General features: G+C 37.7%; 1 protein-coding gene and 1 pseudogene across 1 annotated transcript in view; both read left to right on the top strand.

Moving 5' to 3' along the window:
• OPHN1 (oligophrenin 1) overlaps positions 1 to 25,733 on the top strand; it is a 443,853-nt gene that overhangs the window by 199,804 nt on the left and 218,316 nt on the right. The window lies entirely within an intron of this gene.
• On the top strand, positions 12,211 to 13,662 carry LOC100963483 (annotated as a pseudogene).

The following is a 25,733-nucleotide window of genomic DNA, read 5'->3' as shown; positions in this document are numbered from 1 at the left end:
GAGGGTCCCATCTGGGGTGCCACTTGTTGGGGCTTTGGACTAGCCAGGTCTCCGGCCCCGGCTTATGTAGCATCTGGACGCAGACCGCTGTGCTATCTTGCTCAGAAACAATTACCCTTAGGTGCCTGAGGGCTATTCACTTTAGCAGAAGGGAGAGAGAAACAGTCTTGGAGGGAGAGAAACAGTTTTAGTAAGAAAATAAATCTTAGTTGTCTTCTTAGAGAGACTGTGGGCAGATGCCCTGCAGGCAGGAGAAGTGAATGAGTCAGGGAGCGAGTCTGTGAAAGAATGTGCACCCGCTCCCCAACTGCCTTCTCCTGCAGCTTCTTATAGATGTGACCCCATGGCTATTCATCCACAGGTATAGAGACTGCCAATCACTGATGTTCTTGTTTCCAGAGCTCTAGTGAGGAGAGCTGAATCCCTTCTCCATGCCTTTATCACCAAGGTGTTACATTACCAAGCTGTTACAGGTGTTTCTTATAAATCACTTCTCCTTCCCATGAAGCTATATGGTGGTTTGCTACACAGTTCTACTCTTTTAGTTATTTTCAAATATATAATAAATTATTGTTAGCTATAGTCATTCTATTGTGGTACTAAACAGTAGATTTTTTTTTTTTTTTGAGACAGAGCCTCAAGCTGTCCCCCTGGGTAGAGTGCTGTAGCATTACAGCTCACAGCAACCTCCAACTCCTGGGCTCAAGCGAGTCTCCTGCCTCCGCTGCCCAAGTAGCTGTGACCACAGGCGCCCGCCACTACGCCTGGCTATTTTTTGGTTGCAGCCGTCATTGTTGTTTGGCGGGTCCGGGCTGGGGATTCAAACCCGCCACCTTAGGTGTACGTGGCTGGCGCCTTAGCCGGTTGAGCTATAGGCGCCGAGCCTAAACAGTAGATCTTATTCCTTCTATCTAACTGTATTTTTGTACTCATTAACCATCTTTTTTTGTGAAGTTTTTTTTTTTTTTTTTTTTTTGTATTGTTTGGGATTCAATGAGGGTATAAAGCTTGCTTACACTGACTGATTTCCTTTGTTAAAGTACATCTTATAATTGTTCCCGCCACCAAAAGTTGTGCCATACACCGAGACTTCATCCCTTTTCCTCCTCCCTTCTCCTCACTTGCTCATCCCCCTACCCCCCTTATATTAGCTCATTTACTGCCTTCATATTAGAATAGAGTACGTTGGATTCTTGCCTCAACATTCTTGTAATGCTTTACTAAGAAGAACGTGTTGCACCTCCAGGTTAATACAAAAGTTGTAAAGTCTCCATGTCTTTTAGTGGCTGAATAGTATTCTGTGGTATACATATACCACAGTTTGTTAATCTGTACCTGGTTTGGTGGGCATTTAGGCTGTTTCCACATTTTGGTAATTGTAAATTGAGCTATGATAAACAGTCTAGTGCAAGTGTCCTTATGGTAAAAAGATTTCTTTCCTTCTGGGTATATGCCCAGTAATGAGATTGCATGATGAAATGGGAGGTCTAGCTAGAGTTCTCTGAGGTTTCTTCATACTTGCTTCCAAAATGATTGTATTAGTTTGCAGTCCCACCAGCAGTGTAAAAGTGTTCCTTTCTCTCCACATCCATGTCAGCATGTGCAGTTTTGAGATTTTGTGATGTCGGCATTCTTGCTGGGGTTAGATGGTATCTCAGGGTGGTTTTGATTTGCATTTCTCTGATGATTAGGGATGATGAGTATTTTTTCATATGTTTGCTAGCCATTCATCTGTCTTCTTTAGAGAGGTTCTATTCATGTCTCTTAGATATATGGGATTGTTGGCTTTTTTCATGTGGATTAATTTGAGTGGTCTATAGATCCTACTTATCAAGCTTTTATCTGATTCATAATATGCAAATATCCTTTTCCATTGTGTTAGTTGTCTATTTGCTTTGATTGTTGTCTCCTTAGTTGTACAGAAGCTTTTCAGTTTCATTAAGTCTCATTTGTTTATTTTTGTTGATGTTGCAATTGCCCTGGAAGTGTTCTTCATTAAGTCTTTCACCAGGCAGATTATCTTCCAGTGTTTTTCCTGTGCTTTCTTTGAGGATTCTTTATCATTTCATGCCTTAAATTCAGGCCATTTATCTATCTTGAATCAATTTTTGTGAGTGGAGAAAGATGTGGGTATCAGTCTTTTACATGTTGATATCCAGATCTCCCAGCACCATTTACTGAATAGGGATTCTTTCCCCCAGTGTATATCCTTGCTTCATTTATCAAAGATGAGGTGGCTGTAAGATGTTAGTTGCATTTCAAATGTCTGTGTCTCTATTTTTTGCCAGTACCATGCTGTTTTGACCACTCTGGCCTTGTAGTACAGCCTAAAATCTGGTATGGTGATGCCCTGGCTTTGTTTTTTTTTTTTTTTTTGAGACAGAGCCTCAAGCTGTCCTCCTGGGCAGAGTGCCGTGGCATTACAGCTCACAGCAACCTCCAACTCCTGGGATCAAGCGAGTCTCCTGCCTCCGCCTCCCAAGTAGCCGGGACCACAGGCGCCCACCACAACGCCCGGCTATTTTTTGGTTGCAGCCGTCATTGTTGTTTGGAGGGTCCAGGCTGGGGTTTCGAACCCGCCACCTTAGGTGTACGTGGCTGGCGCCCTGGCTTTGTTTTTATTATTACGAACTGCCTTAGCTATATGGGTTTTTTCCTAGTTCCATACAAAATGGAGAATCATTTTTTAGAAGTCTTAAAAGTACGATGTTGGTATTTTAATAAGGGTGGCATTGAATCTGTAAATTGCTTTGCGATGTATAGACATTTTTTTTTTTTTTGAGACAGAGTCTCACTATGTTGCCCTTGGTAAAGTGCTATGGAATCACAGCTCACAACAACCTCAAACTCTTGGGCTTAAGTAATTCTCTTGCCTCAGCTTCCCAAGTAGCTGAGACCACAGATGCCCAGCACAATGCCCAGCTATTTTTTTTGTTGCAGTTGTCATTGTTGTTTATCTGGCTCAGTCTAGGTTCAAACCCGGCAGCCTTGGTGAATGTAGCTGGTGCCTTAACCACTGTGCTATGGGCAGTGAGCTGGGAAGTATGGACATTTTAATAATGTTGATTTTTCCCAGCCATGAGCATGGTTATGTTCTTCCATTGGTTAATATCCTCTATCCTCTGCTCTTTCTTTCTTTCTTCCTTTCCTTTCCTTTCTTTTCCCTTCCTTTTCTTTCTTTTCTTTTCTTCTTTCTTTCTTTTTCTTTCCAGTTTTTGGCTGGGGCTGGGTTTGAACCCGCCACCTCTGGTATATGGGGCTAGTGCCCTACTCGTTTGAGCCACAGGCACTACCCTCCTCTGCTATTTCTTTTCTTAGGGTTTCATAATTTTCTTTATGGAAGTCTTTCACCTCTTTTGTTAGGTATATTCTTAGGCATTTAATTTTGTTCCAAGCCATGGTGAAGGGAAATTAGCCTTTCATCTTGGCTGTTATTGGCATATAGAAATGCGACTGACTTGTAGACATTGATTTTATATCCTAAGACATTACTATATTTTTTGATGACTTCCAGGAGCCTTGTGGTTCTCTAAGTATAAGATTATATCGTCAGCAAAAAGGTAGAGTTTGAATTCCTCTGCTTCCATTTGAATGCCCTTTATTTCTTTCTCTTGCCTAATTTATTGGCTAGAAGTTTCAGCACTATGTTAAATAGTAGTGGCGATAGAGGACAACCCTGTATGGCTCCAGTTCTAAGAGGAAAAGTTTTCAGTTTTACTCCATTCAGTAAAATATTAGCTGTGGGTTTGTCATAGATATCTTCAATTGGTTTAAGAAATGTGCCACCGGGCGGCGCCTGTGGCTCAAAGGAGCTGGCCCCATATACTGGAGATGGTGGCAGGTTCAAACCTAGGCCTGGCCAAAAACTGCAAAAAAAAAAAAAAAAAAAAAAGAAGAAGAAAGAAATGTGCCATCTATGTCTATACACTTCAGTGTTCTAATTACACTTTTTTGATGAGAAGTTGTAATCTATTGGCTAGGATTTTGTTCAGAATTTTTTCATCTATATTCATTAGTGAAATTGAAGTTCTGAAGTTCTCCTTTTTAGTTGGGTCTTTTCCTGGTTTTGGTATCATGGTGATGTTTGCTTCATAGAATGTGTTGGGTAAGATTACTTCCTCCTCAATTTTTTGGAATAATTTCTGTAGTATGGGAATAAGCTCTTCTTTGAAGGTTTGATAAAATTCTGGTGTGAAGCCCTACAGACCAGGACATTTTTTTGTTGGGAGATTTTTTTTAATTGTTTCTTTGATCTCAGTACCTGAAGTTGGTCTGTTTAGGAGATCTATTTCCTCCTGGCTAAGTCTAGGGAGAGGATATAATTCCAAATATTGATCCATTTCCTTCACATTGTCAAATTTCTGGGCATAGATTTTCTGGTAGTATTTAGAGATAATCTCTTGTATCTTTGTGGCATCTGTTGTTATTTTTTCTTTATCATTTCTGATTGAATTTACTAGAGATTTTGCTTTTCTATTTCTACTTAGTCTTGCCAAAGGTTTGTTTATTTTGTTTATTTTTTTCAAAAAACCAATTCCTTGTTTCATTAATTTTCTTTTTTTTTAAGACTTCCTTATCACTTTCTATAAATTTATACAAATGTAAGCATAAATTTGTACAAATGTAAGTGTTAAGTTTATAAAAATGTATACAAATGTAACCATAAATTTATATAAAACTTATGAAAGGCATTTTTCTTTTTTTTGAGACAAAGTCTCAAGCTGTCGCCCTCGGTAGAGTGCTGTGGCATCACAGTTCACAGCAACCTCAAACTCCTGGGCCCAAGTGATTCTCTTGCCTCAGCCTCCATTCATTAATTTTCTGAATGATTCTTTTGTTTTCAATTTCATTAATCTCTGATTTAATTTTGGATATTTCTTTTCTTCTGCTGGGTTTAGGCTCAGATTGTTCTTCTTTTTTCAATTACATAAGATGGCTTGTGAGTTTTTTGATGCATTTATGTACCCAACTTAAATGCTTCCAGATTCTTGAAACAGACCTTAATTAGTCTGAGCAATATGATATTCTATAACACCATAATAACAGGGGACTTTAACACTCCTCTTACAGAATTGCACAGATCCTCTAAACAGAAATTAAACAAAGATATAAGGGACTTAAATGACACCCTAGAATCTAGTTTTTTAGATTGTAGTCATGTGAATCGATAAATTTTCCTCTCAGGACTGCTTTTACTGTATCCCTCAGCTTTTGGTAGCTTGTGTCTTCATTGTTGTTATGCTTAAGGAAGTTAATGGTTTCCTCTTTTATTTCTTCCTTCACCCAACAGTCATTCAGCATAAGGTTGTTTAATTTCCATGCCTTTGTGTGGGGTTGAACTTTTTTGTCGGAGTTGAGTTGCACCTTTAATGCCTTGTGTATTTTGATTCTGTTGAGGTTTATTTTGTGTCCTAGGATACGATCAGTTTTGGAGAATGTTCCATGGGCTGATGAGAAGAATGTATATTCTTTAGCTTCGAGAGGGAGTGTTCTATATATGTCCTTCAAGCACAGTTGTTCTAGGATGTCATTTGAGTCCCTTATATCTTTGTTTAATTTCTTTTTAGAGGATCTGCGCAGTTCTGTAAAAGGAGTGTTAAAGTCTTCTGTTATTATGGTGTTATAGAATATCATATTGCTCAGAATAATTAAGGTCTGTTTCAAGAATCTGGGAGCATTTAAGTTGAGTGCATAAATATTTATAATTAAAATTTCTTCTTGTATTTTCCCCTTGACCAATATGAAGTGACCATCTTTGTCTTTTTGACTTTAGTTGCTTTAAATCCACTTGTATCTGAAGATAAGATTGTAACCCCTCTTTTCTTCTGAATTTTGTTTGCCTGAAAAATTGTCTTCCAACCCTTAACTTGGACATTTAATTTGTCTTTTGATGTTAGGTGTGTTTCCACAGAGAGCAAATGGATGACATTTTTAAAATCCAATCAGCCAATCTCTTCAGTTGGGAATTCAAACCATTAATATTTATTGAGATAATTGATAAGTGTGGTAGCGTTCTATGCCTCTTATTTTGTGAAAGTCCATTGCTTAGTTTTGTCTTTTGCATCATTGTAGAGGCTGGGTTTTGTCCTTTAATTTCTGGGTGCTTACTTTTCTGGTGGTCCATTGTGCTGGTCACTGTGTCCAACAGGTTAAAGTATTTCCTCTATGGCTGGTCTTGTTGTGGCAAATTTTCTCAATGTTTGTTTATTGGTAAAAGATTTGATTTCTCCATCAATTTTAAAGCTTAGCTTAGCAGGATGTAGAATTCCTGGCTAGAAATTGTTTTATTTAAGTAGAGGTAGATGACCATTGTCTTCTGGCTTGAAAATTTCATTAGAAAAATCTATAGTCACCCTGATGGATTTGCCCCTGTAGGTCAACTGGTGCTTACTTCTGACAACTTGAAGAATCTTTTCTTTTGCCTTGACTTTGGACAGGTTCATCACAATGAGTCTTGGATAAGCACTGTTAGAGTTGTGGTGACCTGGGGTGTGATATTCCTCTGAAAGAAGTGTGTCAGAGTCTTTGGTGATATTTGGGAAGTTTTCATTTATAATATTCTCTACTATGGCTTACATTCGCTTGGGGCATTCTTCTTCCCCTTGTGGGATACCTATAACTCGTATGTTTGAATGCTTCATAAAGTCCCATAATTCTGTCAGTGAACGTTCTGCTTTCTCTCTCTTCTTTTTCTGCCTCTTTAACTATCTGAGTTATCTTAAGAGCTTTGTCCTCTACCTCTGAGATTTTTTTCTTCTGCATGGTCTAATCTATTATTTATACTTTCTGTGGCATCTTTAAGTTCCCTATTGGACTGCTTCAATTTCTTCAGCTATAGAATATCCTTTATATATTCTTCATATCATTCATGACTTATTTGATTTTGTTTTTGGATTTCCTTTTGGTTATTTTCCATTTTCTCAACAATTTCCTTCATTGTTTTCATCATCTTATTTTATTTTATTTATTTATTTTATTTTTATTTTTTATTAAGTCATTTGTACATAGATCATAAATATATTTATGCCACTATGGCATTCAGTGTGTTGATTATTTGTAGAAATTGGAGTGTTTACATTCTACTAATCAACATAGCCTTCACCTCATTTACCCAGCTACAGGATTAAGACATTTGTGTTCTACACCCAATAGATACAACTTGTACTTGCAATATGCTCCATAGGTGTGGTTCCCCTACTAACCCTCCCTCTATCGACCCATCCCCTTGTCTTCCCATCTCCCTTCCCTTTCCTCCTTCATCCTAGGCTATAGTTGTGTTTCATTTTTCATATGTCAGTGTGAGTGATTGTAAATTGGTTTCACAGTAGTACTGAGTATATTGGATTTTTTTCCCATTCCATACTTTACTAAGAAGAACATTTTTTAGCTCCATCCATGGAAACATGAAAGAGGTAACGTCTTCATTTTTTTAATGCTGCATAGTATTCCATGGTATACACATAACACAATTTAGTAATCCATTCATGGGTTGATGGGCACTTGGGCTTCTTCCATGACTTGGCAATTATGAATTGAGCTGCAATGAACAATCTGGTGCAAATATCTTTATTGCCAAATGATTTTTGGTCCTTTGGATATACACCTAGAAGAGGAATTGCAGGATCAAACAGCAGATCTACATTTAGATCCCTGAGTGTTCTCCAAACTTCCTTCCAAAAGGGACTTACTAGCCTGCATTCCCACCAGCAGTGCAGAAGTGTTCCCTTTTCTCCACATCCACGCTCACTAACTAAGGACGTGAAAGATCTCTATAAAGAGAACTATGAAACCCTGAGAAAAGAAATAGCTGAAGATGTTAACAAATGGAAAAAATTATACCATGTTCATGGCTGGGAAGAATCAACATTGTTAAAATGTTTATACTACCTAAAGCAATATACAGCTTTAATGCAATCCCTATTAAAACACCTCTGTCAAACTTTAAAGACCTGGGAAAATTAGTACTTCATTTTATATGGAAACAGAAAAAACCTCGAATAGCCAAGACATTTTACTCAGAAATAAAAACAAATCTGGAGAAATCATGCTTCTAGACTTAAGACTATACTATAAATGAATAGTGATCAAAACAGTATGGTACTGGCACAAAAATAGAGAGGTAGATGTATGGAACAGAACTGAAGACCAAGAGGTGAACATGAACACTTATCATCATTTGATTTTTGATAAGCTTATTAAAAATATAAATTGAGGGAAAGATTCCCTATTCGACAAATGGTACTGGGCGAATTGGCTGGCAAGCTGTAGAAAACTGAAACTAGACCCATACCTTTCTCTTTTAACAAAAATTGACTCTCACCAGTTAAAGGATTTAGACTTAAGACATGAAACAATAAAAATTCTTAGAGAGAGTGCAGGGGAAACGCTTGAAAAAATTGGCCTGGGAGAATATTTTATGAGGAGGACACCCCAGGCAATCGAAGCAACATCAAAAATACATTACTGGGATCTGATCAAATTAATAAGCCTCTACACTGCCAAGAACACACTAAGTAAAGCAAATAGATAGCCCTCAGAATGGGAGAGGATTTTTGCAAGTTATATTTCCAACAAAGGTCTAATAACCAGAATCCACAAAGAACTCAAACTTATTACTAAAAACAAAAACCAAAACAACAATAAAACCCCAAAAAACAAATGATCCCATTTCATTGTGGGCAAGAGACATGAACAGAAGCTTCTCTGAAGAAGATAGGCGCATAGTCTACAGAGACATGAAAAATGCTCATAATCATTAATCATCAGAGAAATGCAAAGCAAAACTACTCTGAGATACCATCTAACTCATCATCTGTATTTTAAATTCCCCTTCTATCATTTCTAACATTTCTTTATAGGTGGAATCTTCTTCAGTAGCTACCTCATGGTCCCTTGTGGAGGTTTCTGTGGACTTGTTTTTCATGTTGCCAGGATTTTTCTGCTGGTTCTTCCTCATGCATGTTTTCTTTTATCTGTTTCCTTGCCCTAATTTTCCTTTCACTTCCTCTTGATCTTTTAAGTTACTGTGCCTCTGGCCTAAGGTTTCAATGAGTCCCATTTGGTACAGGACTAAAAGGATGAGAAGATTGAAGAGCAAGAAGGGAATAAAATTTAAAAAAAAAAGAAAAAAGAGGAAGGGGAGGGAGTGAGTAAAAGGGAATATTGACAAAAAGAAGAGAGGCACAGAAAAGGGAGACAGGAGTAATAAAGGTGTACAGTAGGGCACTTTGACTCACACTTTAATGACCCCCATCCTCTTGGGGTGCTGGTTTGGGTGGTTCCCTTGATGTCAGCAGCTCTTTGCCAGTCTGAGCAGACATACTACCCCACCTCCACCAAATAGAGAGGAAGGAAAAAAATACTATAAATCAAATGAAAACAAACAAAGAAAATACCTTACATAATAAAATTGGGGGGAAAAATGAAGAACGAGCAGAAACACTAGGAAAAATGAGCTTCTTATTATTAAAAAAAAGGCCACAATGGAAAATTATATTTAAAGTAGAAAAATGGAGAACGATTAAAAAAAAAAAAAGAAAAATCTTATGGGAAAATGTTAAAATAAAAAACAAAAAACAAACCAAAACCAAACAAAAACAAAAACAAAAACAGTGTGTACATGTTGCTGAACATTGTCTGGGCAACAGGTGATCTTCTGGTGTATGAGATGCTAATCACAATGCTGTACAGCTGTATGAAATGGAGACTGAAGGTCTCTGCTGACTTCTTTGCTGTCAAACCCTGCAGAGTTGAGATCCTAAAACTCTCCTCAGCCCACTTAAAGGACACTTTAAGCCATTAACTTTGGCTAAACAGAAGCTTTCCCGGGAAAGTAGTTGTTGCTGGATCTCTCCTGAAGTGGCTGCCTGCTTATCCAGTGTGCCAAAACTGGCCTTACTCTATGCCCCTGAGGGTCGAGACTGCAAGGCAGTCCTCCTACTGCCAAACACTGAAAGCTCCACTCTTCTCTGGGGTCTCAGTCCCAGCCTTTGGTGCTGCTCACAGTGACTAGATTACTCATCCTGGTCTCCCAGCCCAAGCCTCGCTCTGCAATCCTGAGGGCGGAGCCTGTAGGGCAGTTCTTCCACAATGGTAGCTCGTGTGGCCCACAGCCAAAGAATATTAGCTCTGTTGCAGCCCAGTGGCTCAGTCATATACCCTGGAGAATGCTTAAAGTCACCTGTACTCTCACCCAAGTTCTCCCAAGGTACTTCAACTAAGTGCCCAAGTCAAAAATCAAAACAACCCACAGGGAAGGACTTCCCTTTCTGCAATCTCGATGCTGTTTTAGTTACAGCTGTAGCTGCCTCAGACCAAATGCAACCACTTGCTACCTCTCTGCTTTTTTCTTCCTCCTGGGGTCCAGAAGTCTCTTGCTGCCTCCCTGCATCCCGAAAGGGATGTTTCCGGGCAGAGTCCACAAGCCAGAGATGCCTGGAATCTTCTCTCCCCAATCTTCCCTTGCCCAGTTGCAAAGAATCTGTTACTTGGCTGCCATCTAGCTCTTGATGGTGAGCATTTTTTCATATGTTTGTTAGCCATTCATCTTTCTTCTTTAGAGAAGGTTCTATTCATGTCTCTTGCCCGGTGATATATGATATATGGGATTTTTTTGTTGATTGATTTGAGTTCTCTATAGATCCTCATTATTAAGTTTTTGTCTGATTCATAATATGTAAATATCTTTTTTATTGGCTAATACTTGGATACAAATTGGGTAATTTTTGAAGGTACAAAGAGCTAGGTTACATTGTTTGCATTGGTTGGGTAAAGTCCCTCTAATAATAGTGCCCCCCTCAAGTGGTTTGTCACACACTGTGACCCCACACCCTCCTCCTTCCTTCCTTCTCTCTGCTCCCCCATCTTTCTCCTCCTGCCTTGTACTAGCATCAGTTATCCTCATATCAGAATTGAGTACATTGGATTCTTGCTTCTCCATTCTTGTGATGTCATACTAAGAAGAATATATTTCAACTCCATTCAAATTAATACAAAAGATGTAAAGTCACCATCATTTTTAGTGGCTGAATAGTATTCCATGGTATACTTATACCACAGCTATGTTATTTTTTTTTTTTTTTGAGATAGAGTGTTGTTTTATCACCCTTGGCAGAGTGCCATGATGTCATAGCTCATGGCAACCTCAAACTCCTGGGCTCAAGTGATTCTCTTGCCTTAGCCTCCCAAGTAGCTGGGACTACAGGTGCCTGCCACAACTCCTGGCTATTTTTGGTAATGGGGGGTCTCATGCTTAATCAGGTTGGTTTTGAACCCATGAGCTCAGGCAATCCACCTGTCTCCGCCTCCCAGAGTGCTAAGATTACAGGCATGGGCCACCACTCCTGACCTTACACCACAGCTTATTAATCTATTCCTGGGTTGGTAGGCATTTAGGTTGTTTCTGCAGTTAGGCAGTTGTAAATTGAACTCTGATAAATAGTCTAGTGCAAATGTTTTATGATAAAAAAGATTTTTTTTTTCTTCTCGGTAGATGTCTAGTAATGGGATTGCAGGATCAAAAGGGAGGTCCAGTTTGAGTTCTTTGAGTTCCTTCCAAAAGAGTTGTATTAGTTTCCAGTCCCAAAAGCAGTGTGAAAGTGCTCCCTTCTCTTCACATCCATGCCAGCATCTGCAGCTTTGAGACTTGGTGATGTGGGCTATACTCACAGGGATTAGGTGATATTTCAGGGTGGTTTTGATTTGCATTTCTTTGATGATTAGGGATATTGAGCATTTATTCATGTGCTTGTTAGCCATTCTTCTGTCTTCTTTAGAGAAGGTTATATTCATCTCACTTGCCCATTGATATAAGGGATTGTTTACTCTTTTTTAATTATGTAATTTGAGTTCTCTGTAGATTCTAGTTATCAAGCTTTTGTCTGATTCATAATATGAAAATATCTTTTACCATTCTGATGGTTGTCTATTTGCTTTGGTTGTTGTCTTCTTAGCTTGTACAGAAGCTATTCAGTTAAATTAAATGCCAGTTATTTATGCCAGTTATTTATTTTTGTTGTTGTTGCAATTGCCACTGGAGTCTATTTCATAAAGTTATTCCCCAGTCTGATAACTTCAAGTGTTTTCCTCATACTTTCTTTGAGTATTTTTATTGATTCATCCCTTAGATTTAGATCTTTTCTCCATCTTGAATCAATTTTAGTGGGTAGAGGTCACTCCTGCAGGGCTTGCTGCAGAGGAGGAGCAGGCACCATGGCGGTTTTGCTGGAGACCACTTTGGGTGACGTAGTCATCAACTTGTACACTGAGGAGCAGCCTGCTTGAATTTCCTGAAGTTGTGTAAAATAAAATATTACAATTACTGCCTTATTCACAATGTACAGAGGGATTTTATCATACAAACTGATGGTCCTACAGGGACTGGCTGTGGAGGAGAGTCTATTTTTGGTTAACTCTATGGTGATCAAGCAAGCTTTTTTTTGAGGCAGAAAAAGTGCCAGGAATTAAGCATAAGAAGAAAGGCACGTGCTCATCATGGATCTCAGTTTCTTATTACTACAGGAGAAAAATCTAGATTACCTTGATGGTGTTCATACAGTGTTTGGTCAAGTGACAGAAGGCATGGACATAATTAAGAAAATTAATGAAACTTTTGTTAACAAGGACTTCATGCCATATCAAGACATCAGGATAAATCATACAGTAATTTTAGATGATCACTTTGATGACCCTCCTGATTTATTAATTCCTGATCGCTCACCAGAACCTATGAGGGAACAATTAGATAGTGGTCGAATAGGAGCAGATGAAGAAATCGATGATTTTAAAGGAAGATCAGCTGAAGAAATAGAAGAGATAAAGGCAAAAAGAGAGGCTAAAACTCAAGCTATTCTTTTAGAAATGGTAGAGGACCTACCTGATGCAGATATTAAACCTCCAGAAAATGTGCTGTTTGTTTGTAAATTGAATCCAGTAACCACAGGTGAGGATCTGTATGTAATCTTCTCAAGATTTGGGCCAATAAGAAGTTGTGAAGTTATCCGAGATTGGAAGATAGGAGAGTCCCTCTGTTATGCTTTTATTGAATTTGAAAAGGAAGAAGATTGTGAGAAAGCATTCTTCAAAATGGACAATGTACTTATAGATGACAGAAAAATACATGTGGATTTTAGCCAGTCTGTTGCAAAAGTTAAATGGAAAGGAAAAGGTGGGAAATACACTAAGAGTAATTTCAAGGAGTATGAAAAGGAGCAGGAAAAACCATCTAATTTGGTTCTGAAAGATAAAGTAAAGCCCAAACAGGATGCAAAATATGATCTTATACTGGATGAGCAGGAAGAAGAATCAAAATCAAGTCACTCAAACATAAGTAAAAAACACAAGAAGAAAACCTGTCACTGCTCTGAAGAAAAAGAAGATGAAGACTATATGCCAATCAGAAATACTAATCAGTTTATCTATAGGGAAATGGGATTTGGTCACTATGAAGAAGAAGAAAGCTGTTGGGAGAAACAAAAGAGTGAAAAGAGAGACCGACCTCAGAACCGAAGTCGTAGCTGATCTCGAGAAAGGGATGGCCATTACAGTAATAGTCACAAATCCAAATGCCAAACAGATACTTATGAAAGAGAAAGGAGTAAAAAAAGAGACCGAAGCAGAAGTCCAAAGAAATCCAAAGATAAAGAAAAATCTAAGTACAAATAAAAGATAAGAAGCAGAAATGAGTGAGTAACATACTCTCATCTGACTTAGAGTACCAGGAAAGCAGATGTTCAGATTTTGTGTCAAGACAGTTCAAGACTCTGCTTGTTATTTTTCTCATGATAGGATCATGGCCCTTTTAGATTAATGCTGATTATATAGGGCACTGAAAGATAAAGGATTAAACATTTTCTTTGTATGTATATTTTAACACTAATGTCATTGTTATACATAAATGGTAGTCTTCATTTTTAAAGTTACATTTTCACTCTTTTTTAAATGAAGTATTTCATACTACAAAAGTATGTAAACATGTATATATGGCATAAAGTATAATAAATGTAAATATCTGTGTACATATCAGCTAGTTTTAGAAATAGACATTACATACATTTTAGAAGTCTGCTTTTTCTACATTTGTTGTTTGTCATTGCTTTTGTTATAGTCTTACAACATATGTATGTGTCCCTAAATGAAATGTTAATTTTGTATGTTTTTGGATTTTATATAAATGGCATAATATATGTTTACTTCTGTGATGTTATTTTTCCAATGTAGCATTTTTTGAGAGTCATATTTTTTTTATTGCTGAATATGCTACAACTTACTTATTCTTCTGTTATAGACATTTGGGTATTTTGTGTTCGTTTTTGTTTTTGCTGTTGCATACAATGCTTCTGTGAATATTGTCTATTTAGGAGTGCTAGTGCTTGGCCATGTGGTATGGCTGAAATGCCAAATTATGTTCTGAAGTAGCTGTGCCAGCATTGCGAATTATCTTTGTTTTGCAAAATCTCCAACACTTGTTAAATTTGGACTTTTAAAATGTTGCCATTCTAATGGATGTTAAGTGGTATCTTATGATTTCCAGCAGAAAGACTAATGTTCTTCCCTCTGTTCTTCTATATGTAAAGTATCTTTTTTTTTTTTTCCTGGCTACCTTTAAGGTTTTCTCTTTGTAACTGGTTTTAAGTGATTTCATTATGGTGTGCATGTTGTAGTTGTCTTTCATGTCTCTTTTTCTGTGGCAATTTACCTGTGGGTTTATTGTTTTGCATCAATTTTGGGAATTCTGGGACATTTTTTCTTCCCTTACATTTTCCTGTGTTGTTTCTGTTCCTCTTCACTCAACTACAGTCCAGTTACTGGTAGGTATGTTACACCACCTGAAATTGTCTCACAGCACACCCGTGTTCTTTAGGGTTTTTTAAAAAAGTCTTTCCTCTCTTTGCTTGTGTTGCTGTGTCCTCATTATTCATTAATCTTTCCATCTGAGCTATCTTATCTCCTTTTAATCTCATCCAGTGTCTTTTTCACTTCAGACCATTCTGTTTTTAATCTTTAAAAGTTCTATGTGTCTTTATCTTCTATGTCTCTTCCTAACATGCTCACACTTTCCTTTATTTTTTTGAACATCTGGTGTATGTTTATAATAGTTGTTTCAATGTACGTGAGCGGTGTGTTAAGCTGCATCATTTCTAATCTGTCTCTATTGATTTATTCTCATCTGACTCCAACCCTTCCTATGTCTCCCCACCCCTGTATTGGATTTTAATTGCCTTTATATCCTGGTAATTTTTTGTTGTTTACATTGGGTACTGGAGTTTCTGTCTTCCTTTAAGTATCTTGAGCTTTGTTCTTAGGATAAGATTAAGTTACTTGGAAGCAGTTTCATCATTTCATTGCTTTTAAGTGTAACTAGTTAGGACTGGAATGACCTTTAATCTAGGGCTAATTTGACCCACTGCTAAGGTAAACTTTTCTGAATAACCTTCCCTGTTACACAATTTCACTACTCTGCCTTTTGGGAACATGAACTATTTATTCTGAGCCATATATGAACTTTCAAATGGTACCTTCTGATTCTGGTAGTTTTTTCCCAGCCTTGGGTACTTTTTTCACCATGCATACACTTATTGGTGTTTAGCTGAAGATCCAAGGGGAGCCCTCTGGAGCTCCCTCCTGCTTAGTACTCTGCCCTATGAATTTTACCTTGACTTCCCTAAATTGTCTACCCACAAGTTTCCTTTTCTAGTCTAGTGCTATGGCCTGGGACCTCCCTATAGTAAAGTTGGCAGTCATAGGGCTTTCTATGTTTGTTTCCCTTCCCTCAGGAGTCACTACCCTGCACTGGCTGTTGTCCAGTGTCTGAAAAACTTTTCCTGTATACATTTTGTATAGGTTTTTAAGATGGGGAAGATAAGGGTGGAAGTTAATTTTTTGGATTTGTATTTCCCAAATGCCAATAAGGCTGAGTGTCTTTTTACTTTTATAGTATATTCATTCCTGATTCCTCTCTGTGAAAACCTTGTTTCATGTCTGTTGCCCACTTATATTAGGTTATCATTTTCTAACAAATTTCTTTAAGGAGTTTTTAAAAAATATATTGTAGATACTAAGTCAGGAAGTATTTCTACTTTTTTGGAAGTGAAGAAAAAGATTTAAATTACCTGTTCCTTGAAAGTTAGATAAAGCTTTCCTATAAAATTATCTGAACCTTGTATTTCTTTTGTGAGAACATTTCTTAACTATTAATTAGATTTCAAGATTATAGAATTACTAGCTTTTCCATGTCTTTAGTGTTAATCATTTTTGTTATTGGATTTTTCTGGGAATTATCATTATCATCAGAGTTTTTAATTTGTTGATGAAGTTGCTTATTGTTTGGCTGGTATATTTTTTCCTATCCTTTTATTTCTCCTTTATTGATGAATGTCTGTGTGTCATGAACAGCATATAGGTTGATTATTTTTAAATGTAATCTTACTAATGTGTTTGGATTTATTCCTGCCTTCTTATTTAGTGCTTTTTCTGTTTCTACTTTTTTTTATTAATTAAAAAAATAATTCCACTCCCCCACTTTTTGTTTTGGGAAAGAAACTGCCTTTGAATTTTACTGTTTACACTTACAGTATAATGTTAATATCTTTACTTTCCTGTCTGATTGAAAGTCTTGGAATTCTTTAAGTCACTCTTATAACTGTTGGGCCATAATCAACCACTATTTTAGTCTTAGCTTGTGACTTTCAACTTTAAAATTAGACTCTGAGCCAAGCACAATGGTGCATACTTGCAGTCCCAGCTACTTAGGAAACTGGGCTGGGAGGATCATTTGAGGCTGCAGGATGCAGCTCACACCTGTGAGTAGCCACTGAACTCCAGCCTGGGCAACATAGCAACACCTTGTCTCTTTAAAAAGAAAAAAGAAAAAATTAGACCTTGTGATTATTATTCCTCTTATACAAATAATTGTTTAGATTTACCCACATGTTAAAATAGTTCCTTCACTTACCATTCTTCTTACATGTCAGACCTTTCACCTGAGAAAATTTTTCCTGTTTCCGAAAGTTTGTTGTTGCTATAGTGACACTCTGTTGGTGGTAAACTGTTAGTTTTTGTTTATCAGAAATATTTTTAATTCACCTATGTTCCTTAAGGTTAATTTTCTATGTACATAATTCTACATTAATATTTTTTCTCAGTACTTTGTTTTTTACTGTCTTGACTTTTGTTAATTACTATGGAGATATCTTTTGTCATTTCAAATGTCATTCTTTTGGATGTAATGTAACTTTTCTTTCTGGCTACTTTTTTGCTATTGTTAATTAAAGTTTTTATTTTGAAGTTAAAAAAATTTTAATGAGTAGAGAAAGGTGCGGGTCCAGTTTTAGTCTTTTACACATGGTTATCCAATTTTCTCAGCACCATTTATTGAATAGAGATTCTTTCCCCCATTATATGTTCTTGTTTAGTTTATCAAAGATCAGGTGGTTATAAAATGATAGTTTCATCTCATGGCTTTCTACTTGATTCCAGATGTCTATGTCTGTGTTTTTGTGGCAATACCATGCTGTTTTGATCACTATGGCCTTGTAGTACAGCCTAAAATCTGGTAAGCTAATGTCCCCAGCTTTGTTTTTATTACTAAGAATTGCCTTAGTTATATGGGTTTTCTTCTGGTTCTATACAAATTGAAGAATTATTTTTTTCCAAATCTTGAAAGTATGATGATGGTATTCTAATGGGGATGCCATTTAATCTGTAGATTGCTTTGGGTAGTATAGACATTTTCAAATGTTGATTCTTCACAGCCATGACCATGGTATATTCTTCCATTTTTTAACATCTGCTATTTCTTTTCTTAGGGCTTTGTAGTTTTCTTTGCAGAGGTCTTTCACCTCTTTTGTTAGATAGATTCCTAGGTATTTCACTTTCTTTGGAGCTACTCTGAAGTGGATTGTGTCCTTAATTATCTTCTCATCTTGGCTATTATTGGTATATATAAAGTCTACTGATTTGTGGACATTGATTTTATATCCTGGGACATTACTGTGTTTTTGATCATTTCCAAGAGTCTTGTGGTTGAGTCTTTGGGGTTCTCTAAGTATAAGATTATATCACTGGCAAAGAGTGAGACTTCAACTTCCTCTGCCCTCATTTGGATGCCCTTTATTTCTTCCTTTTGCCTGATTGTAGAACTTCCAGCAGAATGTCCAGTTCAATAGTAGTGGCCATAGAGGACAACTGTTTCTGGTTCCAGTTCTAAGTAGAAAAGCTTTCAGTTTTACTCCATTAGTATAATATTTGTTGTGGGTTTATTGTAGATGGCATTGATCACTTTAAGAACTGTGCCACCTATGCCTGTTTCCTTCAGATTTTTAATTAGAATAGGATGTTGAATTTTATAGAATGCTTTTTTATATCTTTTGAGAGGATCATATGGTCTTTGTTATGGCTTCTGTTGATATAGTGACTTACGTTTATGGACTTGCATATGTTAAGCCAGCCTTGCATCCCTGGGATGAAAACTACTTGATTGTGATGAATGATTTTTTTAAATTTGTAGCTGTAATCTGTTGGCTAGGACTTTGTTGAGAATTTTTACATCTATATTCATTTGTGATATTGGTCTGAAATTCTTTTTAGTTGAGTCTTTTCCTGGTTTTGATATCAGGGCGATGTTTGCTTCATAGAATGTGTTGGGGAAGATTCCTTCCTTCTCAATTTTTTTGTAATACTTTCTGCAGTATGGGAATAAGCTCTTCTTTGAAGGTTTGATAGATTTCTCATGTAAAGCCATCTGAACTAGGGCTTTTCTTTTTTGTTGGAAGATTTTTTATTGTTTCTTCCATCTCAGTTCCTGAAATCAGTCTGTTCAACAGATCTATTTCATCTTAAGTATAGGGAGTGAGTGCGAGTCTAGGTATTGCATTTCCTTCACATTGTCTAATTTCTGGCCATAGAGTTTCTTGTAGTATTCAGAGATGATCTCTCATCTCTCTGTGGCATCTTTTTATTTCCCTTTTATAGTTTCTAATTGAGTTTGTTAGAGATTTTACTTTTCTGTTTCTAGTTAGATTAACAGTTTATTGATTTTATTTATTTTTTCCGAAAACCAACTTTTTGTTTTGTTAATTCTCTGAATGATTCTTTAATTTTCAATTTCATTAATCTCTGACATAATTTTGGTTATTTCTTTTCTTCTGCTGGGTTTGGGATTAGATTGTTCTTTTTTTCCCAATTCCGAAAAATTGTTCATGAGTTTGTTGATGTGCTCTCTTTCTGTTTTTTGAATGTAGGCATCTAATTTGATAAATTTCCCTCTTGAGACTGTTTTTGCTGCATTCCAGAGGTTTTGGTAACTTGTGTCTTCATTGTAGTTATGTTAATGATTTTTTCTTTTGTCTCTTCCTCAACCCAACTATCATTCAGCATAAGGTTGTCCAAATTCCAAGTCTTTATGTTGGGATGAACGTTTTTGTTGGAGTTCTGTTCCACCTTTATTTCCTTGGAGTCTGAGAAGATACTAAATATAATTGCTACTATTTTCATTTTGCTGAGGTTTTATTTGTATCCTAGAATGTGTTTGATTTTGTAATGTATACCATGGGTTAATGAGAAAAATGTCTATTCCTTAGCTTTGGGATGGTGTGTTCTGTATATGTCTATCAATTGTTATAGGGTCACATTTAAGTCCTTTGTATCTTTGTATAGTTTCTGTTTAGAGGACCTGTACAGTTCTGTCAGAGGGGTGTTAAAGTCCCTGACTATTATGGTGTTTTGGGCTATCATATTCTCAGACCCATCAAGGTCTATTTCATAAATTTGGGAGCATTTAAGTTGAGTGCATAAATATTTAAAATTGAAATGTGTTTTTGTTGAATTGTCCCTTTGACTAGTATAAAGTGTCTGTCTTTGTCTTTCTTAACTTTAGTTGCCTTAAATCCACTTGTATCTGAAAATAAGATTGCAACCCCTCCTTTCATCTAATTTCCATTTGCTTGAAATACTGGTTTCCACCTCTTAGCCCTGAGTCATGATATGTCCTTCAAGGCTAGGTGTGTCTTTTGGAGATAGCATAGGGATGGCTTGTGCTTTTTTATCCAATCAGTTAGCCTGTGTCTCTTCAGTGGTGATTTCAGTCCACTGACATTTATTGAGAGACTTGATAGATGTGGTGGAGTTCTAGTCATCTTATTTTGTGAAAGTCTATTGAGTATTTTTATCCTTTGGGCCATTGTGGAAGCTATGTTTTGACCTTTAGCTTCTGGGTGTTTACTTTCTGATGGTGCATTGTGGTGGTCGGTATTGAGAATAGGTCTAAGTTTCCTGTAGAGCTGGTCTTGTTATGGTGAATTTCCTCAGTGCTTGTATATCTGCAAAAGTTTGATTTCTCCATCAATTTTGAAGCTTAGTTTAGCAAGATAGAGAATTCTGGGCTCAAAATTATTTTGTTTAAGAATGTTGAAGGTGGATAACCATGCTTTTCTAGCTTAGAAGGTTTCAGGGGAAAAGTCTGCTGTTGGGCCATGCCAGTGGCTCGGTGAGTAGGACACTGGTCCCATATACTGAGGGTGGCAGGTTCAAACCTGGCCCTGCCCAAACTGCAACAACAAAAAAAAAATAGCTGGGTGTTGTGGCAGGCCCCTGTAGTCCCAGCTACTCTGGAGGCTGGGGCAAGAGAATTCCCTAAGCCCAAGAGTTGGAGGTTGCTGTGAGCTGTGATGCAATGGTACTCTACTGAGGGCAACAAAGTGAGACTCTGTCTCTAAAAAAAAAAAAAAAAGAAAAAAGAAGAAGAAAAGTCTGCTGTCCTCCTAAGGGGTCTGTCTCTGTAGGTCAGTTGGCACTTACTCCTGGGTGCTTGCAGAAAATTTTTTTCTTTTATCTGAACTTTGGACAGGTTCATTGCAATATGTCTTGGAGAGGCTGTATTTAGGTTGAGATGACCCAGGGCTCAATATCCATCGGAATGGAGTGTGTCAGGGTCTTTAGTAAAACTTAGGAAGTTTTCATTTATGATTATGTGAAGTAGGGCTTTTTCCTTTGAGACAATCTTCTTGTACTTCAGGAATTCCTATTATTCATGTGTTTGAATGCTTCATGGAGTCTTATAATTCTCTAAGCACCTGTCCTTCTTTCTCTCTCTTCTTCCGCCTCTTTAACTACCTGGGTTAACTTGAAAACTTTATCCTCTAACTCTGAGGTTCTGTCTTCTCTATGGTCTAACCTATTTTTGATACTTTCTACTGCTTTTTTACATTCCTTGATTGTCTAATTCATTGCCTTAAGCTCTTCCATATCCTTTCTATATTCTACTTATCTCTCACTTGACTTTTGTTTTTTTCTTTCCATTTTCTCATCCATTCCTTTTATTGTCTTTGTCACCCATATTTTAAATTCTGTTTCTGTCAAGTCCAATAATTCTTTATAGGTATAGTGTTCTGCAGTAGCTGCCTCATGTTCCCTTGGGGGAATTCCTCTGTTTTGTTTTTTCATGTTTTCTCAATTTTTCTGTTGGTTCCTCCTCATGTGTTCTTTCTTCTTGTTCTCTTCCTTTTTGCTTCTCACTTATTTCTTTGTTTCAAACAGAAGTCCATGGTCTTGATGAAAGTATATTATAATATGTCATGGGGATACCAGGTGGCACTGTGGTTTGTTTTAGGGGACAGAGAGCACAGCCAGCAGCCTCTATGGTTCTTATTCCAAACTTAGTTGCCTTTGGTGAGTGCCTGATTGTTTTCTCAGCATTCAGACCTTGCCAGGTTGGGATCTTAAAGCTCACTAGAATCCTTCAGGGGCAGGTCTCATAGTGCCCCCAACTCCAGTGCCCTTGGGGTGTGAGTGTCTCTCAGCCTGTCCCAAGAGTGGAGTTCTCATCCCAGCATGAGGAATTAAGCTGGCTGTGATTTATGCCCCTTCAAAGAGTCTCTCACATTATTACCACAATGCTGAGACCTTTTTAATATGGCTGCCTGGCCAGCTCCCAAACCCTTGGCAAATCCACTGCAACTGATATTGTAATCTGATTTCTATGTACTGTTCAAGTCAAGTGTGCCCACTCTTCCAGGCTTTCCACTCAATGCACAGCTTCCCTCAACAACTAAAAACTCCAGAAACGGCTTTCTCCAGTCCTCCACCTCTGTGTGTGTGCGGTGGGGGGAGGTTGCTGATGCCAGCTGGTTACAATCACTTGCATAATTCATCAGGTTTCTACCTCTCTGGATCATATGTTGTATCTAGTTCACCACCTCCTCACTGTCTCCCTGAGCTGACTCTGGGTAAAGTCCTTGCATCAGGTATGCCTGGGTTTTATCTTTTTTCCAAGTCATTTTAGGAGAGCTCAGCTGAATGATCCTTGTGGTCCACCCTCTCAATCCTAGCACTTTGGGACATCAAGGTGGGTGGATTGCTTGAGATCAGCAGTTAACAGCATCCTAAGCAAGAGTGGGACCCCATCTCTACTAAAAATAGAAATTTAGCTGGCATGGTGGCACACACCTCTGAACCCTGCTACTCAGGAGCCTGAGACAAGAGTACCACTTGAGCCCAGTTGTTTGAGGTTGTAGTGTGCTATAATAATACCATCGCATTCTAGCTGGAGTGACTGAATGAGATTCTGTCTCCAAAACAAAAATATAAACAAAAATGAAAAAATGCCAATGTAATTTTACACAGAGTTATTTTTAAAAAATCCTAAAATTTATAGGGAACCAGAAAAGAGCCAACACAATAGCCAAGACTGTGGGTATTTGTGGAAGCAGTGGTGCAGCTTTGTTTGGGTAGGGACTGCTAGGTAGGTTACTTTTGAAGCTGGGTCGAGGGGTGTGCATGCTGAGTGCAGGATCTCTGGTGGTTGCCAGTAGCATTAGGTGCTCAGGAAGTTGGTACATGGTCTCTGAGGAGGAACTTGTGGTGCATGGACCTTTTTTCCCATATAGTTAAACATACAGTCATCAATTTGCCATATATACCCATGCATTGGATTCTTAGATCTGCATGCCATTTACCTAGTAGAAATGAAAACATGTCTCAGAAAGGCTTGTGTGCGATTTTTTTGATACTTTCATTGGAATAGTTTTTAATATATAAATACAAAAAGTGAGCCCTTGTTTTTTGTTTTTTTACACACACACAGGTCCAATACCCAAAATATGCACAGGAAATGAGCTTCTGCTCTGTCCTCCACAGTTCTCATCCTATGGCTGAAGCTGCAGCTGGCCTTTCTCCTCTCCAACATATACAGTGATTCATCGTAACGTCTTTGCACAACCGTTGAAATGAGTTCTGTCTGTTTGGTATTGTGTGTATGTCCCTCCCAGACATCATCATTCTTTAAAAAAAGTCATTACTGGTCAGTGATAAATCCCTCCCACTGGCATCACTTCCTACCCTGCAATGAGATGGTGAGATCTTTTTGTTAGAAGCAATTTAGTTAAAGGAGTGGGGTGGCCAGAGCTGGAATAACCATCTGCATGGCTGCACTCTGGTATCAGAGTGAGGAAAGGAAAAATAAGGATATCATGCAGGGTACAGATGCAAGTTGACAGTCTATCCATGAAATAATGTAGGGAGAATTTCCCCACCCCCAGGTTTAGATAGAGCAATATTCCAAAGTTTTTTACAAAATCCAAATAATTAGCAGTTCCAATACTACTAAATTTTGAACTTTCCCTACCAATATAGCAGTAAAAATCTAGATCATTCCAGGAATAAAGGTAGAGCTCCTGGCATTGCTCTGGACAGCCTTGTGTCAGGCCTTAGAAGTATCTGCTACTGCTGCTGCTGTAGTTGTTGCTTTTGCTCCATTTTCTTTTTTTTTTTCTCTTTGAGACAGAGTCTCAAGCTGTCACCCTGGGTAGAGTGACATGGCGTCAGAGATCATAGCAACCTCCAACCAATTCTTGGGCTCAAGAAATCCTCTTGCCTCGGTTTCTCTATTTTCAGTAGAGATAAGGTCTCACTTTTGCTCAGGTTGGTCTTGAACTCGTAAGCTCAAGCAATTCACCCACCCTGGATCCAGAGTGCTAGGATTACAGCCGTGAGCCATTGTGCCTGGCCTGTTGCTCCATTTTCAACTTCTCAGAATAAAAGACAACAAGAGCCAGATCATAAAGTATTCCCAATGCATAAGGCTGCCCTGAAAAACCTGTACATTTTTTGAGTCACAAAGGAGAGATCAAAAGCTCTGGCTGCAAATGGATCTTCTCTGGGAACAGCTCCATCAGACCTCACAGCCTCTGTAACAGGGTATCATCTGGGTCCTCCTCTTCTTCATTGTCATCGTCTAATTAAAAAAACAATTAGTTTATTAATCCTGTTAATATTATTTTTCCCTGAAAGCTTCAGACTGCCTATAAATCACTGTCTAGCTTTATCTAGCTACATTCTCAAATGAATAAGGGAAAGGTGAGATAATAACATAGAGGGCATATGCATCTATGAGAAGTTGCTGGAGAGCAAAACCTCCAAGGTAGTCTGAACATTTTGAGATTAATTGTATGATGGACAGAGATGGGGAAATATTGGGGAAGATAAAATGATGAGTTCACATGGTTTGGAGCAAAGTAGTGAATTTTAGTATGATAAGGAAATAAATGCTTCAGACATGACAAGCATTTCTAGGTTATATGTGGATTCTTTGACATCCAGAAGTTACACACCTCATTTATCTAATAAGTCTTTACATAAATACCAGGAATCACCCATCCCACTTATTTATGTGAAAGTCTTAGGTAAATGCCAAGAGTTTTTCTGTCATTTCCTTCAATTTAGAATACAAATAAATACATGGGACTTTTTCTTTCCATGAAGAGCTGTTAATTTATGCATTCTCATATTTTTCTTTTTTTTTTTTTTGAGACAGAGTTTTACTTTGTCACCCTCAGTAAAGTGCTGTGGTGTCACAGCTCATAGCCAACCTCCAACTCCTGGGCTTAGACGATTCTCTTGCCTCAGCCTCCTTAGTAGCTGGGACTACAGGTGCCCACCACAACGCCTGGCTATTTTTTGTTGCAGTTTTGGCTGGGGCAAAGTTCGAACCCACCACCCTGGGTATATGGGGCTGGCGTCCTACCCATTGAATCACAGGAGCTTCCTGTATACTCATATTTTTCAATGGAAGTTGTGTACATTGTTTTCATTTTCTTATTGGACTGTAAGGTGAGAATAGCAATTCCTACCTTTGGGTATTTGGGAGAAGTAAATTTAAAAGTTTGTGGAAAATTCCTCATCAATTTCAAGCCCTTTGAAAATGGGAGGTAGTGTTTTGAAGGCACGAAGTCTGGAGATTAGAAGAGTTTGGTGTAAATAATGAAAATGGGGATTGAATGCAAATCCTTCCTTATTTTGTGCTTTCACTCTCAAAATAATGTAAGTGTTGAAAATTGCATTATTTGTGGTTTCCAAAATTCTCAGATAATTCAAGAAGAGTAATTAGTAACCATACCTTCCTTGATTCAAATAGAATTTTGATATTACTGGTATGTGTGGAAGAGCAATTTAATAAATGTTTTTAATTTATTTCCCTGTTAAAGAACAGTTGGGAAATTCTGGGTTTGCCATTTTTTACTGCCAGCCAAGGATGCCAGAGAAAAGTGCTTGTTTTTCAGACATGGAGCCAGTTTTGTGTTCTTATTGCTGATGAACTGTGGAAGGACTTGTATGGTGTGCACGCTCCTCTCAACATTTATGTGGCTTATTCAACAAGATCCTAACCAACAGAATCCAGCAACACATCAAACAAATCATACACCACGACCAAGTGGGTTTTATCCCAGGATCTCAAGGATGGT

This window comes from Otolemur garnettii, unplaced genomic scaffold, assembly GCF_000181295.1.
Source record: "Otolemur garnettii isolate 467f Iridium unplaced genomic scaffold, OtoGar3 scaffold00241, whole genome shotgun sequence".
Lineage (NCBI taxonomy): Eukaryota > Metazoa > Chordata > Mammalia > Primates > Galagidae > Otolemur > Otolemur garnettii.
This window is presented reverse-complemented; position numbering and strand designations above follow the sequence as displayed.